The sequence below is a fragment of the Durio zibethinus genome, chromosome 7 (assembly GCF_047325235.1).
Source record: "Durio zibethinus cultivar Kanyao isolate XHJ-2024 chromosome 7, ASM4732523v1, whole genome shotgun sequence".
Classification (NCBI taxonomy): Eukaryota; Viridiplantae; Streptophyta; class Magnoliopsida; order Malvales; family Malvaceae; genus Durio; species Durio zibethinus.
The window spans coordinates 26,960,575-26,982,364 of NC_143168.1; the positions used below are offsets into that span (position 1 = coordinate 26,960,575).

The following is a 21,790-nucleotide window of genomic DNA, read 5'->3' on the forward strand; positions in this document are numbered from 1 at the left end:
TGTTGATTGATATTATTTAGAGTTGAAGTTTTGAGAGAAAAACTAAGAAAATTATGAAATTTTTCATTAATCTTCATGATCTATTTGGGTAAATTATTGGGCTTTGTTTATTTTATGTTCGTAAGATTTATTGATTATTGAATGGAGTTTAAAGGCTGAAAGTGAGGATTTGAGTTTTTAAAGATCAAGGGAGAAATTCTATATTTGGATGAGATGCTATGATCTACAATAATGAATTAAAATAGAATTTTGTATTAATGGATAGATTATTGCTATGATTATTTTATATCATTGGAAAGAATGTTGAATTTATTTTCTAATGAAATAAACGAAAGTCGAATCTAAGTTCTCTATGAAGACTTATCTAATTTTTACTTAAGGATATGCAAGCTATAAGACAGCAACATTAGGGTTGAATTACGAAAATTGTCTTAATTTTTATACAAGAATTTATAGATTAAGCCATATATGTTTGGAAAGCTTATTGTGTTTACTTTTCAACGAAAGAAGTGGAATCAAATTTGGAGTTTCCTATGAATATTTTTATTAGAAGGCATACAGGCTGTCTAGCAGTAGCATATGACGTAGATTTCAAAAATGGTTATAATTAATCCACAAGAAATAACGAGATGGGCCATAAGAAAGCTTATTGAGTCTAGTTTCTAACGCATTAAAAAAGATTTTGATTCTAAGTTGGATATCTTGAGATATGATTGTTTTAGTGAAAGAAATGCAGGCTTCCAGAATTAGTTACTTGAGTTAATTCTTGTTTAACTTAATTGTTTTGGTATAAATGGTCTCAAATGGATTGATTAATTACTGTTATATTGAAATTATTGTGAATAGGCCGTTAATTATTTGGAGAGAAAAACTAAATGGTGGAATTGAAAGGAGATAAGTAGAATCTCGCACACTTTGCTTGTTTTTGAACCTATATATATGTATATATATGTTTCTAAATGAGAAAATATTTTATTTCATTATTTTTTATATATGAAAATAGGACTAAGCATATGATTATTTTGTATTTTTGCTATGTAAACGATGGATCATCCTTATGAATGAAATGAGAAAATGATTTATGTTTAAAGAATGATTTTATGATAGCTACGTTTTTACATCCCTAGGAAGTGGGATCATCGACACCAGAACTAGTTCTATGGCCCTGGCCAATGGGTTATAGTAGTTAGCATAGACATTATCATACGGCCCTGCTAATGGATTATAGTAATTAGCGTACAACCCCGGTTAGCAGGTTATAATAGTTAGCAATGATCATGAGGATGAAATTATTGATACGACCAATGTCACGGGTTATAGCAGTGACCATAGCTAACGATAAACAAATGATAATGATGATTTATGATGATGATTGGCAATGATTTTTAATGATTGATCTATGATTTGGTTTGATTACAATATTTGAATGGTAGCATATTTTGTAATGATTTATGAATTGACATGTTTTTATATTGATTTATGAATTTATGAAATGTTTGATAGAAAGATGATCTTTGAAATGTTTTGACATTATGATTTGACGAACATTTTAAATGATCTATATGATATGTATGAAAAAGATACTTAATCTGGTAAAGTGTGTGAGCCTATACTTGTTGAGCTGTGGTTGCTCATTTTTCTTTTTCTTTTTCTTTACAAATGAGTAAGTGATAAGTTTACTTAATTTTGTGAAAGCTGAAAGATCAAATGGGAAAGATTACTTAGTCGTCTGAGACAATATTGGCCAATGAAATCTTATGAAATGATTTTGTATTTTATATGATTTGTATTTGGATATTTAGAGATGTATCATTAGTTAGATTAAAGATATAGATTTTACTAGGTAGACTATATTAGTTTATTGAAGAATTTTAAAATGATTAAGAAATAAGGTTTCGTATTACTTTGGGGTTTATTTTAACGTAATATGACCGTGTTACGCCTTGGTCTTTGGGCATGACATAAAGTGGTATCAAAGCTTAAGTTACGATTTTTGGAGAATTTTTAAGAGTTAGATTATGATTTGTAGATTATGATGAGATTTTCTTTAAAAGCCTAAGTTATGTTTCTTGGAGATTTTCTAAGAGTTCAGGTTATGATCTTTAAACTATGTGAGATGTTAAAAAGCTTATATGATAATTTTGAGGATTTTTTAAGAACTATGATTATGATCTTTGGAGATTTCTAAGAAGTTAGATTATGATAATTAGATTAATAATGATTTTCAGAAAAGGTAGCTTATGATCCTTAAATTGAAAGAGATGTTCTATGAACATTGTTATGATCAATATATTATGTGAAGATTTTTAAGAATTTAGATGATGACCTTTGGATAATGTGATGATTTTTTTTGAGAGCATAACTTTGATCCATACACTATAGTGGTGAGTATAAGTAAAAGATTCGATGAATTTTGGAGTAGTTAAAGTTTCAATGAATTTTAAAGAATCAATGATTCAAGGAATTTTTGGTGTAATTATTTTTATTGATATTTACATATTACTTTTGGATCTTATAGTTAAAAAGAAGTGTAATTACTTTGATATAGTGCGATTTTATAAGTTGAAGAGATTTTGTTGCGGCTTATAATGAGGTATACTTTATGAGTTAAAGGATTATACAAGAGAACAATTTGATCATTGGAGATCCTATGGGTTTGAGAAAAGATCTTTAACTTAATAAGATTTTTTTTGAAGTATTTGATAAGTGCAAAGTGAATCCCTAATCATGAATTAAGATTGGAATATTGGTGTACATTATTGAAATTAAAAGTATAGAATATTGGGGCTTGAATGAAATGATGTTTTGAAATTTTAAAGTAATTATTTATGGATTATAATGTTTGAGAATTTATTTGGAAGGATTTAATCCAAAATATGATAATTGTGGTAAATAGTCTAATACACGTAAAGAATGATGTTCGCTTGATTTGGTTCTACATTTTTTATTGTGAAAGTATTTAAGGATTGATCATGCGAGTTGGATGTTTGTATAGTTAATGTTTGATCATTAAATTCCTATTTGGGGTGTGTTGATTTTTTTTTCTTAATGGCTAAAGTGATTAATTTGTGCTTATAATTTCTAATTGAAGTATACTATTGGATTCTTTGAAATTTTATATTTATGGAGAACATTGCCTATTGTGGTACAAGGCTATGTATTTAGCAAGGAATTAAAATTGTGGATAAAAATTAAAATTATGGTTATCTAGATGATTTAGTAAGGAAGTTGGTTTTGAAGGAGTAATTAATTTATAGAAAAATATATATGTTTTGGCTAAAAAAGATTGGTTAAAATCTCACAAGTGATGATTTTGTGTACTTGGTGATGCTGAGCATGTATTCGATTTTAGAGAAGTTTGAAAGAACTTCTAAAATAATGTGATACATTTGGTTATTGTTTATAACTATATTTTTAGCACAAATTCAAGTATTTGGAGTTTTTATTATTTAAATTCTACAAGAGAATTTTACTTATGGATTATGATGCATAGGTTTTGATTTTGACTTGGATATGATAGCAATATATTTGGTAAAAAGAAAATTTGAGACATTATGATGTTTGTGGGGATTATGAAGAATCAATTGTTATATAATAATTGGTCTATTAAATTAGAAAGAATAATATTCAAAATTGGAGACAACTTTAATAACTAGAGATTTATGTTTGAATTTACATGGTATAAATTTATGGATATGATTTATTGCATTGATTACATATGTGTTCTAATGGTTAATTGATAGAAAATTTCATATTGTCAGTAGAGAAGAAAAGAAAATTAAAGTACTATATGATTTTTTTTGTGACTAAAGGATTTGTTGATACTATTATTCAACTTTAAGGTTGTATATACCCGACGTAAAGTGAATTACATGAAAATTTGTGGACATATGTTTTTCTTGTTATAAAACAATGTTATGAAAGTAAATTTGTTAGAATTTTATTGGAAAGAAATATCAGAGTGCGCAGTGAAAGCCTGATTTATTTTAAGTTCTAAACTTTTATGCTATTGTTAGTGGAGAAAGTGATGAATCTTTAATAAATAAGGACTAATGAATTTTGGATAAGAATATTTTGTGTTCTTTGTAGTTTTTGAGGCTTTATCATTGATTGACATTCTTTTAAGAAGTGCTTATGTCATGACTTGAAGATATATTTTATAATGATAGTCATAAGACAAATATTCAATTATTCATTTTGAGGTTTAGTATGGGAGTAGAAGTCTTAAACTTATTGGGATAAGGACAAAGAAGAAAAACTTTTATTTCTTGAATTTATGAAACAAATGGCTGATAAATTTTGGTTAATTAAGCAATGGTTTAAAGTAAGCAAAAGAATTATACCAGAATTTGGAGATATGATTTAAAGCTTTAAGTGGTCAATCATTTATACTCGTTATGAAGATTATAAAGTAAGAAAGGTTAAGTTTGTATTATGTAAGGACATTTAAAGTTCTTGGTAAAGTGAAAGAAGTTCAAAATAAAAGAATACTATTACCTTTGATGTCTAGTGTACATGATGAATCTATGTTAAGAGAATATCTTGGTAGAAGCTATGTTATTGGATATGAGTATTTGAAAATTCAAGATGATATGAGTTTTAACATATTAAAAATATCTTTTTCGAATGGTTGATTGGAAAGAACAAGTTTTTGAGGCAACATGATTATTTTTGTTAAAGTCTAATAAGATTAATCATACAACAAGAGAAGTGATTACAAAAATAGAGGAATAAGATATGGATGTAAATCAAGTTTCAAATATGAAACTTTTTATAAGAAGGGGAGAATGTAATACCCCAGCCCAAATGATAATTGGGTTAGACTAATACCAAAACCCATCAGTTTATTAAGAGATTAATTATATGAAAGAAAACCTAGCTATCATGAAACAGAAAGAAAATAGGAGTTCTTCTTTCTCATCTTCCTTGGGGTTAGAGAACATAAAAAATCAAGTTGGAGATTCAAAATCAAAAGCTACAATCGAGTTAATCTCCTAATGGTGAGTATATGCCCTCTTTTTATTTAAGAAAAAATATCATGTTGATTGCTATTGTTTGAAGTTAAAGTTTTGAGAGAAAAATCAAGAAAATTATGAAATTTTTCATTAATCTTCATGATCTATTTGGGTAAATTACTGGGCTTTGTTTATTTCATGTTCTTAAGATTTATTGATGATTATTGAATGGAGTTTAAAGGCTGAAAGTGGGGATTTGAGTTTTTAAAGATTAAGAGAGAAATTCTATTTTTGGATGAGATGCTATAATCTGTATTAATGAATTAAAATAGAATTTTGTATTAATGGATAGATTATTACTGTGATTATTATATATCATTGGAAAGAATGTTGAATCTATTTTCTAATGAAATAAACGGAAGTCGAATCCGAGTTCTCTATGAAGAGTTATCTAATTTTTACTTAAGGATATACAGGCTGTAAAGCAGCAACATCAAGGTTGAATGACGAAAATTGTATTAATTTTTATACAAAAATTTATAGATTAAGCCATATATTTTTGGAAAGCTTACTGAGTCTACTTTCCAATGAAAGAAATGGAATCGAATTTGAAGTTTCCTATGAATATATACGTAATTTTTATTAGAAGGCATACAGGTTGTCTGGCAGCAGCATATGACGTGGATTTCAAAAATGGTTATAATTAATCCACAAGGAATAACGAGATGGGCCATATATGGTTAGAAAACTTATCGAGTCTAGTTTCTAACACATTAAAAAGATTTTGATTTTGAGTTGGATATTTTAAGATATGATCGTTTTAGTGAAAGAAGTGCAGGCTGCCAGAATTAGTTACTTAAGTTAATTCTTGTTTAACTTAATTATTTTAGTATAAGTGGTCTCAAATGGGTTGATTAATTACCGTTATGTTGAAATTATCTTGAATGGGTCATTAATTATTTGGAGAGAAAAAACTAGGCGGTGGAATCGAAAGGAGGTAAGTAGAATCTCGCACACTTTACTTGTTTTTGAACCTATGTATATATATATATGTTTCTAAATGAGAAAATATTTTATTTCATTATTTTTTATATATGAAAATAAGACCAAGCATATGATTATTTTGTGTTTTTGCTATGTAAACAATGGATTATGCTTATAAATGAAATGAGAAAATGATTTATATTTAAAGAACAATTTTATGATAGCTACATTTTTACATCTTTGAAAAGTGGGATCATCGACATTAGAACTAGTTCTACAGCCTTGGCTAATGGGTTATAGTAGTTAGCATAGACATTATCATATGGCCCTGTTAACGGAGTAGTTAGCATAAGGTCTTGGCTAACAACTATAATAGTTAGCAATGATCATGAGGATGAAATTGTCGATACGACCAATGTCACGGGTTATAGCAGTGACCGTAGCTAACGATAAACAAATAATAATAATGATTGACAATGATTTTTAATGATTGATCCATGATTTGGTTTGATTACGATATTTAAATGATAGCATTTTGCAATAATTTATGAATTGACATGTTTTTATATTAATTTATGAATTTATGAAATGTTTGATAGAAAGATGATCTTTGAAATGTTTTGACATTATGATTTGACGAACGTTTTAAATGATCTATATAATATGTATGAAAAATATGTTTGATCTGGTAAAGTGTAAGAGCCTATACTTGTTGAGCTGTAGTTTGCTCATTTCCCTTTTTCTTTTTCTTTACAGATGAGCAAGTGATAAGTTTGCTTAGTTTTATGAAAGCTAGAAGATCAAATGGGAAAGATTACTTAGTCGTCAGAGACAATGTTGGCCAACGAAATCTTATGAAATGATTTTGTATTTTATTTGATTTGTATTTGGATATTTAGAGATGTATCATTAGTTGGATTAAAGATATGAATTTTACTAGACAGACTATATCAGTTTATTAAAGAATTTTAGAATGATTAAAAAAGAAGGCTTCGTATTACTTTGGGTTTTACTTTAAGGTAATATGGCCGTGTTATGTCTTGGTCTCAAGGCGTGACACCAAATGTATGATTGCCTGAACAAAAGCTTTTAAGGCTTCATAAATATCGAAGTTCATGGGAGCACATCAGGGAATTTATACATATATGTTAGATATTATTTGAGTCTAAAAGTTTAAGCTATTAGGTTCTTCGGTCCTCCATGTATATATAAAATATTTTATTCAAAATTTTAGTGATGTGAGATTCTTTACTCACATCTGAATCTTATCCCCATAATCTCTTCTGTTCATTTATGAGTTCCACCTCGTCTTTCCTGTGCGAGTAAGTCTTAGTAACATCTCCTTTAGGTCAGGCAACCTCACATCTCTAGTACGCTTTTAGGTTAGGTCACAGCACTCAACCTTGTCACCTAGGTTGTCTCAGTGCCCATTTAAGCTTGCACTCCAGGTTGACTCAATACATTGCCCTGTTCAGCTTTTATATACTATCATATACTTGCTGCATCCAAGTTGAACATTTTAATATTGGTGTTCAAGCACATGGAGTTGATGGATGCTACCAACCTCCGATCTGTCAACAGCTTCATCGTCTCCCTCATTTCCAACAATTTCTTTCATTGAAACACAGTTTCTTATCCTCAAAACTTTTAGTTGCAGCAAATTTTGGACAGCTAAGGATGCAACTAAGTTTATCATTGCTTCACACTCCCAAACATCTGAAGTCATGAGATTCTGAAAAGGTGTCGAGGACAATACTAAACTAATCACATCGCCACAACTGGAAACTTCAATTGTTTCAAGATTGGGAAGAATGCAGTCAAGTTGTGACTATTGCATCCATATGTGTTTTAGATAATGAACTTTTCTAATTGGTAAAAATGTTAAAACATTTGTCCCCTTACCAACACCTCCTTCGTGGCAGAAAAGATCTTCAAATTTGCTGCAAATCATCTCAAGCTTTTCCAAATTGTTGTATCTTACAAGAAAGGTAGTTGGGAAAATAGCAGATTCATTATGGTAGCATAGCAAATAAGGAGCTTTTATTTCATTGAAAAGGCCTTTGGAAACCTTGTTGTCACATATGATTGCAATGTCATCGTTGGTCAAGGACAGTTCTTCTAATTTGGGAACCAACTACAAAACTTTTGCCAAATTTAGAAAATTTAGAAAAATGATATAATTCAAATTTGAACCAAATGATCAATAAAAAAAATCAGGTACATGATATTATTACAAGAAGGTAGCTTTTTAACTATGAGCTCGAGTTCATACCTTTTCAACTAAGAAAAGTGGTGGCAGGATTGGGGACTCCAATTGGTCATCCTCATTCATATCTGACAAGTTAAGACATCCAATATCAAATATCTTCACTTCATTGCAATGGTACGTTTTCAACTTTTTTAACATTGGCCACTTTGTTGTATGCATCCCTAGATAGAAACATTTGAATTTTGGCAGGTTCCAGAGCGTAAGGGAGGACACTCGTTCAAACTCAAAATTAGTAACAGTCGTTTCCCATCCTTCTGCTTTCGAAACAATCTCCTCCACCGCGCAGCTAGCTACTGTAAGATCTTTAAGTTATGGAAGAACTCTTGCTACTGAAGCTGGAAACACATTCTTCAGATTCCAACAGTTCCCAACAAATACTACACTTAAATTTCGAAATGTTAAAATTCCTTGGGGGTCCTTGTTCCAAACATGCTTCAATTTTGGTAGATTTTGGATGTGCAATTCTCTCAATTGGGCAGCCACAACTGGCGTTTCTTCCATATTTAACCATTGGAGTTGAAATATCTCTTGAAGTGAAACACAATAGGATACCCTCAGAGTTTGCAATCGATGGAATGTCAGCAACATATAAAATGGAAAAATGGTCAATAGCTCATCACAGTGTTCAACTACCAATTTTTCCACTTTGCAAAAAGAATTTGCAAAGAGTTGGTCGTGCCATATCATCTTCATATTTCTCAAGTGGGAAATTATCGTAATCTCCAACTTAGGAAATGCAACCTGTGTGTAATTCATCTCGTTAATGAGTGAAAATTAGTTCATATTACACAAGACAAACAAAGAGGATATAGTTCATATTAGCTGCAAGGTACAATGGCATGGTAAAGCAATAGTAGATGCTTATGGAATTACCAGAAATTAAAGATAAAGCAAATTTAGTTAAATTAGACCCCGATTTAATCGACCACAGAAAATTGGCATCGAAAATTCATCAGTTCAAGCCAAATGTCACTTGCTTTGTATAGTTATTATAGGTTCATACCTCACTAATCCAAAACAGGGGTTGTTGAGAAGAGACTCCAAGTTGGCTCTCTCCAAGCGTTTCAGCTGGGAAGCTAACGAACTCCCTAGCCAATATCTCCACTTTGTCACATGCGATCACCTGCAATTCTTTTAAGGATCTGTAGAATGCAACATGGAGTACAAACTCTTCAATTTAGTTAGCCTATGAAGTGCCAAGAATCTCATTTTGGGAAGTACAAACATCATGGTTGATTCACTGGAATTGAGTCCATGATCAGAACTGATTATTTCCTCTAAAGATTCACAGTCCATTATATTTAGCTCTTCTAGTTTATCAAGTCTTTCCGTCATATTAAGTGGAAAAATATTCACAACTTTTCCACAATTCTTCACTACGATGGCATCTAGTTCACGAAAAAAATCCACGGCGAGGTTGTCGTCCCATATCTTCATCAATTTCCAGTGCCTTGGATTACCAAATCTCTCAAGTTGGGGAATGCCACCTACAAAAGATTTATTTGGTTGTGCTAACGATGGAAAATACACTATAGTACCAGTGATAAGATATACAAAAGAGATAGAAAAGTAACAACTTCAAATCTTAACAAAAATTAAAGAAAGCTGAAACCAATAAATAAAAGAAAAGCTACAAGCATAAAGAAATATAAGAGCATTTACGAATACATGAGCATAGAAGAAGAAAGTAACATTGAAGAAACCAACAAAAACTAATCTTATAACTACCTGAAAAAAAAAAAAAAAACCCTAACCTTATCACTGAAAAAGGGTGGAGTACCAATTGCCTCTGACTCATTCTCTCTAATAAAAGTAGAAGCGAATACAAACATCTTTGGACAATCTACTACCATAATCTCTACCAAAGATGGGCATTCCATAGTAGTACCTCCCAAATAAAAGCTCGTCAAGTCTGAACATGACACAAGACTCATGCTCTGAAGGGAAGGGAACATGATTGAGTTTGTTGTGAATTCCTCTGTTCCGTCATTCTAGATAATTTGCTTCATCACGGAGCAATTTTTTACAATGATCTTCTTGAGTTGCACAAGATCCAAAGTCAGGGAAGCAGTAAATATGCATACCAAGCTATTACATTCATAAACTTTCAAACATTGAAGACTTTTGAAATGTAAACTTTCTTGAAGATTTTGCTTCCATATTTCCACTGACTTAGAAAACTCAGAGAGTACTAGATACTCCCTTGCTTTGTATTCAACCTACAAGATCCAATTTACTACATCAGTTATATTATGAAAGCAACTACTATGACAAAAAAAAAAAAAGATGAAAGCCAAATTTATCACTCTACTTAGAATAATATTGAACCAAATTTAACTCTAATCCATGAAGAAGTGCAATTTTAATATTATACTTTTAATGCGATTCAAATCGATAAATAATAGGAATATTATCTTTTACTATAATTTTTATTATTTTTATAATTAGAAGTACAATGTTAAAATTGTACACGTTCAATGATACGTGGCAATTTTGGTTCATCACCTTAATTAGAATGATAAACTTTGAGCCTCATCCCAAGAAAAACAAAAAGCTTAAAGCAAAATTAAACCAGACAAATAATTTGATCCTTATCTGTGCTTCAGAACAACACCCATTAATAAAAATCTTAAAATGAGCCTGACAGGACAAATGATTTCAAAGATAAATAAACCATTTTAGTACCTTTTTTGCATACAAATGTTGAACAGTGCTATTAAGGTCACCATCCCAATATCTCTTCCCATCTTCACCTGTAATTACTTGTACTCTTTGCAAAATTGGTGCATTGATATCTACCTTGCAAAAAACCTTCAATTCAGAACACGGCTCACTATTACTTGATCCAAAGATGGAAACCCAAAATTATGATTGCTTGAACAAAAGCCTTTAAGGCTTGGTAAATGTCGAAGCTCTAGACATTTCAACCTATTGAAAATGATGTCATATGTTGCTTCAACATCTCCTTCATTTCTCACAATTTCTTTCATTGAAACACAGTTTCAAATTTTTGAGCTGCGGAAAACTTTGGACTGTTGAGGATGTAACCAAGTTTATCAGTGCTTCGCACTCCCAAAGATCCAAAATCATGAGATTTTGAAAAGGTGTTGAGGACAATCCTAAACTAATCATATTGCCACAACTGAAAACCTCGAAAGTTTCAAGATTGGGAAGAATGCACTCTAGTCGTGACTTTTGCTTCCATATATGTTTTAGATGATGAAGGCTGTTCAGTCTTAAGTTTCTAATTGGTAAAATTATCTCAGCTTTTGTCTCATTTCCAACATCTCCTTCATAAGAGAACACCTCTTTGAATTTGCAGCAAGTTACCTCAAGCATTTCCAGATTGTTGAATCTTTCCAGAAAAGTAATTCGGAAAACAGCAGATGAATCCTGGTGGTAGAAGATTTGAAGAACTCTAATTTTATGGAAAAGACCAGTAGAAAACTTGTTATCACATATCATTGCAATGTCATCACTGTTTAAAGACACTTCTTCTAATTTTGGAATGACCTGCAAAACCAATGTAAAGTCAATTACAATTTTGTACTTTATGAAAAAAATCATGAAAAATTTATTCTACTAGCGTGCGAGAGAAAAAAAAATTACATGCAAACATGTGAGACATGCTAGTCTTTTAATGCGTTCAGGTCGTATCTTAAACTTTAGTTCACTTTTTTTAATCACAATTGATTTGAATTTTCCTAATCCAATTGAAACACATTTGAAATATAGGGAACTTATACGATCACATTTGAATCAAATGATTAATGATAAATATTCTAGGTTACCAAGAAAAAAAATCAAGTATATGTTATTGTTGGGACCAGCTGGTAACTTAGTATGAGGTAGGTTTCATACATTTTCAACTAAGAAAAGTGGTGGTTGGATTGGGGACTCCAATTGGCCATCCTCAATTCATATCTGGCAAATTAAGACATCCGATGTCTGCACTTCGTTGCAATGGTATGTTTTCAACTTTTTTAACATTGGCCACTTTGTTGTATGCATCCCTGAATAGAAGCATTTGAATTTTGGCAGGTTCCAGAGCATAAGGGAGGAGATTCAATCAAACTCAAAATTAGTAAAAGTCGTTTCCCATCCTTCCGCTTTCAAAACAATCTCCTTCACCGCGCAGCTAGCTACCGTAAGATCTTTCAGCTGTGGTAGAAATCTGGCTACTAAAGCTGGAAACACATTCTTCAGATTCCAATAGTTCCAAACAAATACTACATTTAGATTTTGAAATGTTAAAATTCCTTGGGGGTCCTTGTTCCAAACATTCTTCAATTTTGGTAGATTAACAACATACATTAATTCTCTTAGTTGAGTAGCCACAGCATGTGTTTCTTTCATATTTAACCTTTGGAGTTCAAATATATGTTCCACTAAACCACAATTAGATACCTCTAGAGTTTGCAGTCGTTGAAATGTACTCAATAAATCAAATGGAAAAATGGTAAAGGCCTCATTACGGTGTTCAACTGCCATTTTTTCCAGTTTGCAAAAGGAATTTACAGAGAGTTATTGATTGTGCCATATCATCTTCATATTTCTCAAGCAGGAAATGCTCAGTCTTTCCAAACTAGGGAACGCTGTTGGGAATATTGACTCAAATCCCATAAGAGATTTGTTTGAGATTTGTTAAAGATTTGTTTGAGATTTGTCAGATATTGCTTGATGGACAAGAAGACTTGCAAAAGAAGAATTCCAAGAGAAAAAGGATTCTTAATAGGCAAGTTTGACTTACAGGAGAAGAATTCTAAGAGAAGAGGGATTCTTAATGGGCAAGTTTGTATGGTTATAAATAGGTGAAGTCTCTATAGGGTTAGGTATGAGAAAAAGATGTAAGAGAGTTGTAGGGTTTTGTGGGATAGACACCCCATAGGAGTATTGGGGCTCTACGTCTTATGGGTGTGTATGTTTGTTTGTGAATGGACTAGAGGAGACTGAGAGGGTCCACATAGGTATGATGTATGGGAGCATATGGGTATGTGTTTGGTTATGTTGAAAGGGTGCACAAGGGTTTGGGTTTGTGTTTGTTTGGGTTGAGAATACTCCATAGGACTAGAGGAGATTGAGAGTGTCTTATGAGTATTGATTGTTGAGTGAGGTTGATGATTTGATGTAAGTTTGTAATTCCCTACAACTAGTGGATCTTTTTTCTCATCCGTGGATGTAGGTCAGTTAGACCGAACCACGTTAAATTGTTGTCTCTTGTGTGTTTGATTTATTATTTGATTTTGCTTCCGCTGGTGTGATTGGATTGGAGGCTTTTAGCCCAACAAATGGTATTAGAGCTGGGGTAATCCTCAACAAATAGTATCAGAGCTGTGGTGTTCCCCAACAAGTGGTATCAAAGCTGAAGGTTCAAAACGTAAGAAGAGTTGAAGATTCAAGATATGGAAAGAACCGAAGGTTCGAGACGGGAAAGAGCTGAAAGTTCGAGGTTTGGGAAGTGCATGTTTTGAGACATGGGAAGAAGCAAGTCCAAAAGAGCTCGATTCAAGAGAAAAGTTCGAGTTCAAGTTTTGAAGATTGAGGATTGGTTTGTATTAAGCGTGAAGACACAAGAGAAGAGAAGATGATTATGAGACTTCCATTGTAGGTGAAGCCAAGCATGTCTAGTATGAAAACAGATGATTGATGAAATTTGAGTCAAGGTGAAGATTGTTGAGAATATTGACTCAAATCCCATAAGAGATTTGTTTGAGATTTGTTAGAGATTTGTTTGAAATTTGTCAGATATTACTTGATGGACAAGAAGACTTGCAAAAGAAGAATTCCAAGAGAAAGAGGATTCTTAATAGGCAAGTTTGACTTACAGGAGAAGAATTCTAAGAGAAGAGGGATTCTTAATGGGCAAGTTTGTATGGTTTTAAATAGGTGAAGTCTCTACAGGGTTAGGTATGAGAAAAAGATGTAAGAGAGTTGTAGGGTTTTGTGGGATAGACACCCCATAGGAGTATTGGGGCTCTACGTCTTATGGTGTGTATGTTTGTTTGTGAGTGGACTAGAGGAGACTGAGAGGGTCCACATAGGTATGATGTATGGGAGCATATGGGTATGTGTTTGGTTATGTTGAAAGGGTGCACAAGGGTTTGGGTTTGTGTTTGTTTGGGTTGAGAATACTCCATAGGACTAGAGGAGATTGAGAGTGTCTTATGAGTATTGATTGTTGAGTGAGGTTGATGATTTGATGTAAGTTTGTAATTCCCTACAACTAGTGGATCTTTTTTCTCATCCGTGGATGTAGGTCAGTTAGACCGAACCACGTTAAATTGTTGTCTCTTGTGTGTTTGATTTATTATTTGATTTTGCTTCCGCTGGTGTGATTGGATTGGAGGCTTTTAGCCCAACAAATGGTATTAGAGCTGGGGTAATCCTCAACAAATAGTATCAGAGCTGTGGTGTTCCCCAACAAGTGGTATCAAAGCTGAAGGTTCAAAACGTAAGAAGAGTTGAAGATTCAAGATATGGAAAGAGCCGAAGGTTCGAGACGGGAAAGAGCTGAAAGTTCGAGGTTTGGGAAGTGCATGTTTTGAGACATGGGAAGAAGCAAGTCCAAAAGAGCTCGATTCAAGAGAAAAGTTCGAGTTCAAGTTTTGAAGATTGAGGATTGGTTTGTATTAAGCGTGAAGACACAAGAGAAGAGAAGATGATTGTGAGACTTCCATTGTAGGTGAAGCCAAGCATGTCTAGTATGAAGACAGATGATTGATGGAATTTGAGTCAAGGTGAAGATTGTTGAGAATATTGACTCAAATCCCATAAGAGATTTGTTAGAGATTTGTTTGAGATTTGTCAGATATTACTTGATGGACAAGAAGACTTGCAAAAGAAGAATTCCAAGAGAAAGAGGATTCTTAATAGGCAAGTTTGACTTACAGGAGAAGAATTCTAAGAGAAGAGGGATTCTTAATGGGCAAGTTTGTATGGTTTTAAATAGGTGAAGTCTCTACAGGGTTAGGTATGAGAAAAAGATGTAAGAGAGTTGTAGGGTTTTGTGGGATAGACACCCCATAGGAGTATTGGGGCTCTACGTCTTATGGTGTGTATGTTTGTTTGTGAGTGGACTAGAGGAGACTGAGAGGGTCCACATAGGTATGATGTATGGGAGCATATGGGTATGTGTTTGGTTATGTTGAAAGGGTGCACAAGGGTTTGGGTTTGTGTTTGTTTGGGTTGAGAATACTCCATAGGACTAGAGGAGATTGAGAGTGTCTTATGAGTATTGATTGTTGAGTGAGGTTGATGATTTGATGTAAGTTTGTAATTCCCTACAACTAGTGGATCTTTTTTCTCATCCGTGGATGTAGGTCAGTTGGACCGAACCACGTTAAATTATTATCTCTTGTGTGTTTGATTTCGCTTCCGCTGGTATGATTGGATTGGAGGCTTTTAGCCTAACAAACGCAACCTACGTGTAATGTGAAAACAAGAGCAATTAGTTCCAAAGGTAAAGGTAAAATAAAATAGGAAATCAAGTAGAGCAAAGAACTTTATAACAATAAATCTACCTTTTCATCAAAGAGAGTTTGTGGAGAGAAATGTTGGTTCTCCTCCATTGTAGATTTATTTATGAAACCCTGCAACTGAGGACATTGCTCTATCTCCAGAAACTTCAAGGATGGGAATTCAATAATATAATTTTCTGAACAAAACCCAATGAGAAGTTGAAGATTCCTTGTCTTTGGAGAGTTTAATTGAGGTAATGAAATCATAGCTTTGCCTTCTTCTTCTAGATCCTCTGTGAATATCACCTCTCTTAAGCATTTGCATTCAACTATCTCAAAGCATTTAAGATGCACTAGGCTTCTAACCATGGAAGATGACAAATAGATGTTTTCAGTTGTCACAAGCTTCAATAATCAAACTTGTTAGATTTTGAGTGTAGTACTCAGATATATTTGAAAGCCGATTGTGCTATATCCTTTCAACATTGATTGAAGATAAATGAAGGTTCTACAAGCAAGGGAACACTGACTACATTCATGAAATTACACTAAATTAATAGAGAAATTAGAAAATTAAAATGTAACATAAGAAAAAGACTAGTTTTTTAGTATAAAATGCTATGACAAAAACTACGAAATGGTGTTTGCCAATGCAATGGCAGGCGGTGCATTTGAACAGAAATTACTTCCCTACCTCAAGAGAAACTGATTTCGTGTTATCAATTTTTTATTCGAAGATCTAAATTATTATTCTAATCAATTTTAGATTAGAATCAGATTAATGATTATCACTAATTTATGATAATAAATTTATTAAAAAAATCTGAATAGAAATAATACGTTAAAGCATCCACATTCAGGTCATAGCCTTATTGTCAATCAAAAAAGGATTGCATTTATGAGCATATAAAGTTTTAGGGGAAGTTGGAATTGAGACCAACATTTGAATGAATATATAAACAAAAGATTTATATTTGATACATTATAAGAATATATATTTCTATACACTATAAATGAATGAAAAGGTTTTTGGATGTCAATGTTATAGTAAAATTTGTGCTAAGATAGAGATTTGTTCGATATTAACTCAAATTCTATTTGAGAATCAATTTGAATTCCAATAAAATTCTATTAGTTAAAAAATTACTTGATAATTAAGAATAAATATTTTTAATGGATAAAAGTTCTTAGTAAATAAGAATTCTTGATGATCAAATAATGAAGCTTTATAAATATAGAGGGAGTATTAACTTTTAAAATTTCACTGAAATTCAAACTGATTATCAATTAGAATTTGAGTCAATATCTAACAAATGCTTCCCATCAATGGAAGCAGCTGGATAAAGTACTTAGATGGTTGGGTTACACAGAAAGTCAAGCAGGTGATGAAGTTAGATGGGCTGCAGTGAATACTATCTAATTCTTGCACCATCATAATGAAACTGGATCAAGACTGGCAAAGGCAATGGCATTGGGGAATCTAAATGCTGTTCTTACAATTAAAATAAGATGTATCGTTAATCCTTTTACTTGAACAATAATTCTACAGCCAGTGAAGAAGCTGTACAATGGACTTTGCTCCATATGCAACTCTTGAGATTTAAACCTGATCATCTTGAATTTCTGGCTGACAACTTGATGACTGGAGTTGAAATCCGAGTGAATGAATAGCTATTAACAGCTGACAATCTTAGCCAAATTTTGTTTCGGTCTGCAAAAATGATGCTTTTGTCGAAATCGGACAAATGACCTCAAAGAAATTGTGAAAGAATCCATTGTCATTGTTGTTATTTTTGAAGCAAATAAAACTTTACTCACTGTTACATTTCTTAACATCAGAAACATTACAATTTAAAGCCTAATTAATAACTACCCACTAAAATCATAATCCTAAGATTAAGCCATGACCACCAGCATAAATAACAAAAAAATTAACCAACACTAGAAAAACAGGAACAACATGAAACATTCAACTAAGCAACATTCATGAATCCACATTAGCAGTCCTAAACACATCTTCTAACACTCCTCCTTGCTTTAGGAGCTGCAAACACCAAGTTTTGTCCTCAAAAATTCAAACTTGCTAATTGGCAGTGGCTTGGTGAAAACATCTGTAACCTGATCTTCTGTTTTGTAGTAGACAAGAACAACAGCTCCATCTTTTTATACTTCCCTTAAGAAGAATAATTTAATATTAACATGTTTAGTTTTCCCGTGAAACACAGGATTTTGAGAGATAGCAATGGCAGCTTGGTTGTCAACAAGAATCTTCGTGCTTTCCTCCTGCTCTAAGTTAAGATCGATTAAAATCTTCCTTAGCCACAAAGCTTGATTAACAGCAGCTGTTGCAGCAATAAACTTTGCTTCAACTGTGGATTGAGCTACAATTTCTTGTTTTTTCGAGCTCCATGAGAAAACACCAAAACCAAGTGTGAAACAATAGCCTGAAGTGCTCTTCATATCATCAATGGAACCTCCCCAATCACTGTCTGAGAAACCAACCAGCTTGAACTCTTTGTTCTTTGTGTATTTAATGCCAAAATCACTTGTGCCTTTCACATATCTAAGCACCCTCTTTGCAACCTTGAGATGCCATTCACTTGCACAATGCATAAACCGAGACAAAATGCTTACAACATTCAAAATGTCAGGCCGAGTTGCTGTGAGAAACATTAAGCAACCAATCAGGCTTCTGAAATATGCCTGATCAATCTTCTCTGTTCCATCTTCTTTACAAAGCTTTTCCTTTGAGTTCATTGGTGTCCTCATTTCTTTACATTCTTCGAGTTTAAACTTTTTCAGAATCTCCTTAGCATATTTCTTCTGACAGATGAAGACTTCATGTTCATTCTGTTTGATTTCCATTCTAAGAAAAAAGGTCATCAATCCAAGATCTGTCATTTCAAAAAATTCCATCATCTCTTACTTAAACTTCTCCACAATACTTGTGTTGTTTCTTGTCACAAGTAAGTCATCCACATATAGTGAGATGATAAGAATGTCAGCTCCATTATGCTTGACATATAAAGTTGATTCAAATAAACTTTTGACAAATCCCAAGTTCTGCAAATGTTCATCAATCCTGCTGTACCAAGCTCTTGGAGCTTGCTTCAATTCGTAAAGTGCTTTTTTAAGAAGATAAACCTTGTCTTCTTCTCCTTCATTGACATAACCTTCTGGTTGTTTTACATAAATCTCCTCCTGCAGAAAACCATTCAAGAATGTTGACTTGACATCTAATTGGTGCACTTTCCAATTCTTTTATGCTGCAACGACGAGTAAGAGCCTGATGGTGTCGAGTCTAGCGACTGGTGCGAAGGTATCTAAGTAGTCCACACCGAGTATTTGAGCATATCCTTTAACCACGAGTCTAGCTTTATACTTGTTGATTGAGCCATCAGCATTAAGCTTGGTTCTGTACACCCATTTGACTCCAATTACTTTTCTGTTTTGGGGTCGATCAACTAACTCCCATGTTTCATTCCTTTCAATCATGAATAGCTCTTCCTTCATTGCAGCAATCCAATTTTGATCCGGCTTGACCTCTTCATAATTTGTAGGTTCACACACAGCAATATTGCATCTTTAATAAACATCAAAAAGTAGTCTTGTACCTCTGGTAGGACTGTCATCCACCATTTCATTCTCTTAGTCTCCAATGCTAGAAAACTTGAGCGTGTGCTCTTTTAAGGTTGGATCCACCTTTTTTGCATCATCCTAGTACCACTCTTCATCTTTCATAAAGTGCACATCCCTGTTTATAATAATTTTTTTAGTTTGTGGCTGAAAAACTTTATAAGCTTTTGCAACTGAGCTGTAGCCAATGAAGATGCCTGAAAGTGCTCTTTTATCTAATTTATCTTTCTTGGTCTGTGAAACATAAGTGAAGCACAAACATCCAAATATTTTAAGGAAATTCAGAGATGGTTTATAACCATACCATGCCTCAAAGGGTGTTTGATCCTTCATTGCTCTTGTGGGAAGCCTGTTTTGTAAAAAAACAGTTGTATTTACTGCTTCAGCCCAAAATTGCTTTGACAGGTTCTTCTCATGTAGCATACATCGTGTCATCTCCAATATGAATCTATTTCGTTTCTCACTTACTCTATTTTGTTGTGGAGTGTATGGAGCAGTTAATTGATGTTGGATGCCTGCCTCTTCACAAAAATGAGTGAATGCTTCAGAAGTGTACTCTTTGTCATTATCTGATCTGAAAGTTTAAATTCTACAGCCACTCACATTCTCAACTCTGGCTTTAAAGTTTCAAAAGACTTGAGCCACCTCTAACTTGTACTTTAAAAAGAAGATCCAACACATACGGGTGAAATCATCAATGAATGCAACATAATAAAGATTACCTTTCAGAGAAAGCATTCTTTGTGGGCTTGTAATGTCAGTATGAATTAATTGTAACTTCTTTGATGTTCTCCATGTTGCCTTGGGAAATGGTTTCCTACTTTGCTTTCCAAACTGACATGTTTTGCAGTTTGAAACATGATCATCAAGTTTTGAAAAATCATTTACCATCTTCTTGGATTTCATCTGCTGCAGCCCCTGATGATGATAGTGTCCGAGCCTCTTGTGCCATACTTCAATGATATTTTCTTTGATTGGGAAAGCAGTTTGCTCCTCCTCCAATAGATTTAGAGCAAAGCTTTTCCCTTTCATTTTTACTTTGAAAATATCTTAGCCAACTGCATCTTTAATCAAGCAACTTTTATCTTCGAACACAACTTTATAACCCTTTTGCAATTAGTTGTCCAACACTTAACAAGTTTTGATCAATTTTAGGGACATATAATACATCAGAAATGAACTTTGTACCCGAACAAGTTGAAATTGCAACTGTTCATTTTCCCTTCACAGTTATGTACTTGCGATTACCAACTCGAACTTTCGATGAGTTTGCGCTGCTTAGTTCCCTGAATAGATCCTTGTCATGTGTCATGTGTCATGTGGTTAGTACAACCCCTATTTATAAGCCAACTCTCACTTGATTCGATGCCAGAGAAACATGTAGCTACGAACAGGTGATCCTCCTCCTCTTGATCAGCAACCTTTGCATCTTCACCATGTTGCAAATTTTTGTTTTTGCAGATAACAGCTTCATGCCCCATCTGATTACATTTAGTGCATTTAGCATCAGGTCTTCTCCAGCATCTAAATGGAGGATGACTTTTCTTTCCAAAATGTTGGCAAGGTGAATAGAATTTCTTCTGATTTTCATTCTTTCCTTTTGCATTGGCTGATGCAGTACTTGCCCCATTTCCTTCAAAATATTTTTTCTTCTTTCTTTTGCTTTTGGCCACATTTTGATGCTTGACTGCCAAAGCTCCTTCAATTGTTGTATCTTCCCTCATCAGTCTTTTTTGTTCTTGTGCTTGCAAAGCGTTAAGCAATTCTGTTAAGGAAATTTTTGACATATCCTTCGTATTCTCCAAGACAGTGATGGTTGCTTCATATCTTTCAGGTACTGTAACAAGAATTTTTTCTACAATTCTTGAGTCAGTAAATTCAGATCCAAGAAGCCTTACTTTGTTTGCGATACTCAGAAGCTTATCGGAGTAATCTTTAATCGTCTCGGAGTCTTTCATTCTTTGAAGTTCAAATTCCCTAATCAAGTTAAAAACTTGCATCCCTTTAATTCTTTCATCTCTTCATATTCATTCTTGAGATAATCTCATATCTCTTTTGCTGACTTCAGAGACATGATACGAGTGAAGATGATGGATGAGACTACAACAAATAAGTAGACATTTGCCTTTGATTTCTTTGTCTTCTTTTCTTTCTGTGCTTTAATCTGTGCCATGGTGGGATTGTTTGGAAGTGCAGGAATTTTATAGTCTTCTTCCACTGCTTCCCAAAGATCTAAAGCTTCCAAGTATGTCTCCATACGTACTGCCCAAATCTGGTAGTTGTCTCTGTCGAACACCGCCAGAGCAATTGCGGAGAAACTGGCTTCAGCTTCCATGACGCGTCAATTTCACACACAGATCCCTTAAGAAGATAGCTCTGATACCAAATGTTGTTATTTTTGAAGCAAAGAAAACTTTACTCACTGTTACATTTCTTAACATCAAAAACATTACAATTTAAGCCTAATTAATAACTACCCACTAAAATCA

General features: G+C 33.1%; 3 pseudogenes; all 3 read right to left on the bottom strand.

The window, feature by feature from the left end:
• Positions 1 to 8,517: 8,517 nt before the first annotated feature.
• Positions 8,518 to 11,875, bottom strand: LOC149518274 (uncharacterized; annotated as a pseudogene).
• Positions 11,876 to 17,649: 5,774 nt separating this feature from the next.
• Positions 17,650 to 18,530, bottom strand: LOC149518275 (secreted RxLR effector protein 161 pseudogene; annotated as a pseudogene).
• Positions 18,531 to 18,587: 57 nt separating this feature from the next.
• On the bottom strand, positions 18,588 to 21,738 carry LOC149518276 (uncharacterized; annotated as a pseudogene).
• Between the last annotated feature and the right edge of the window lie 52 nt (positions 21,739 to 21,790).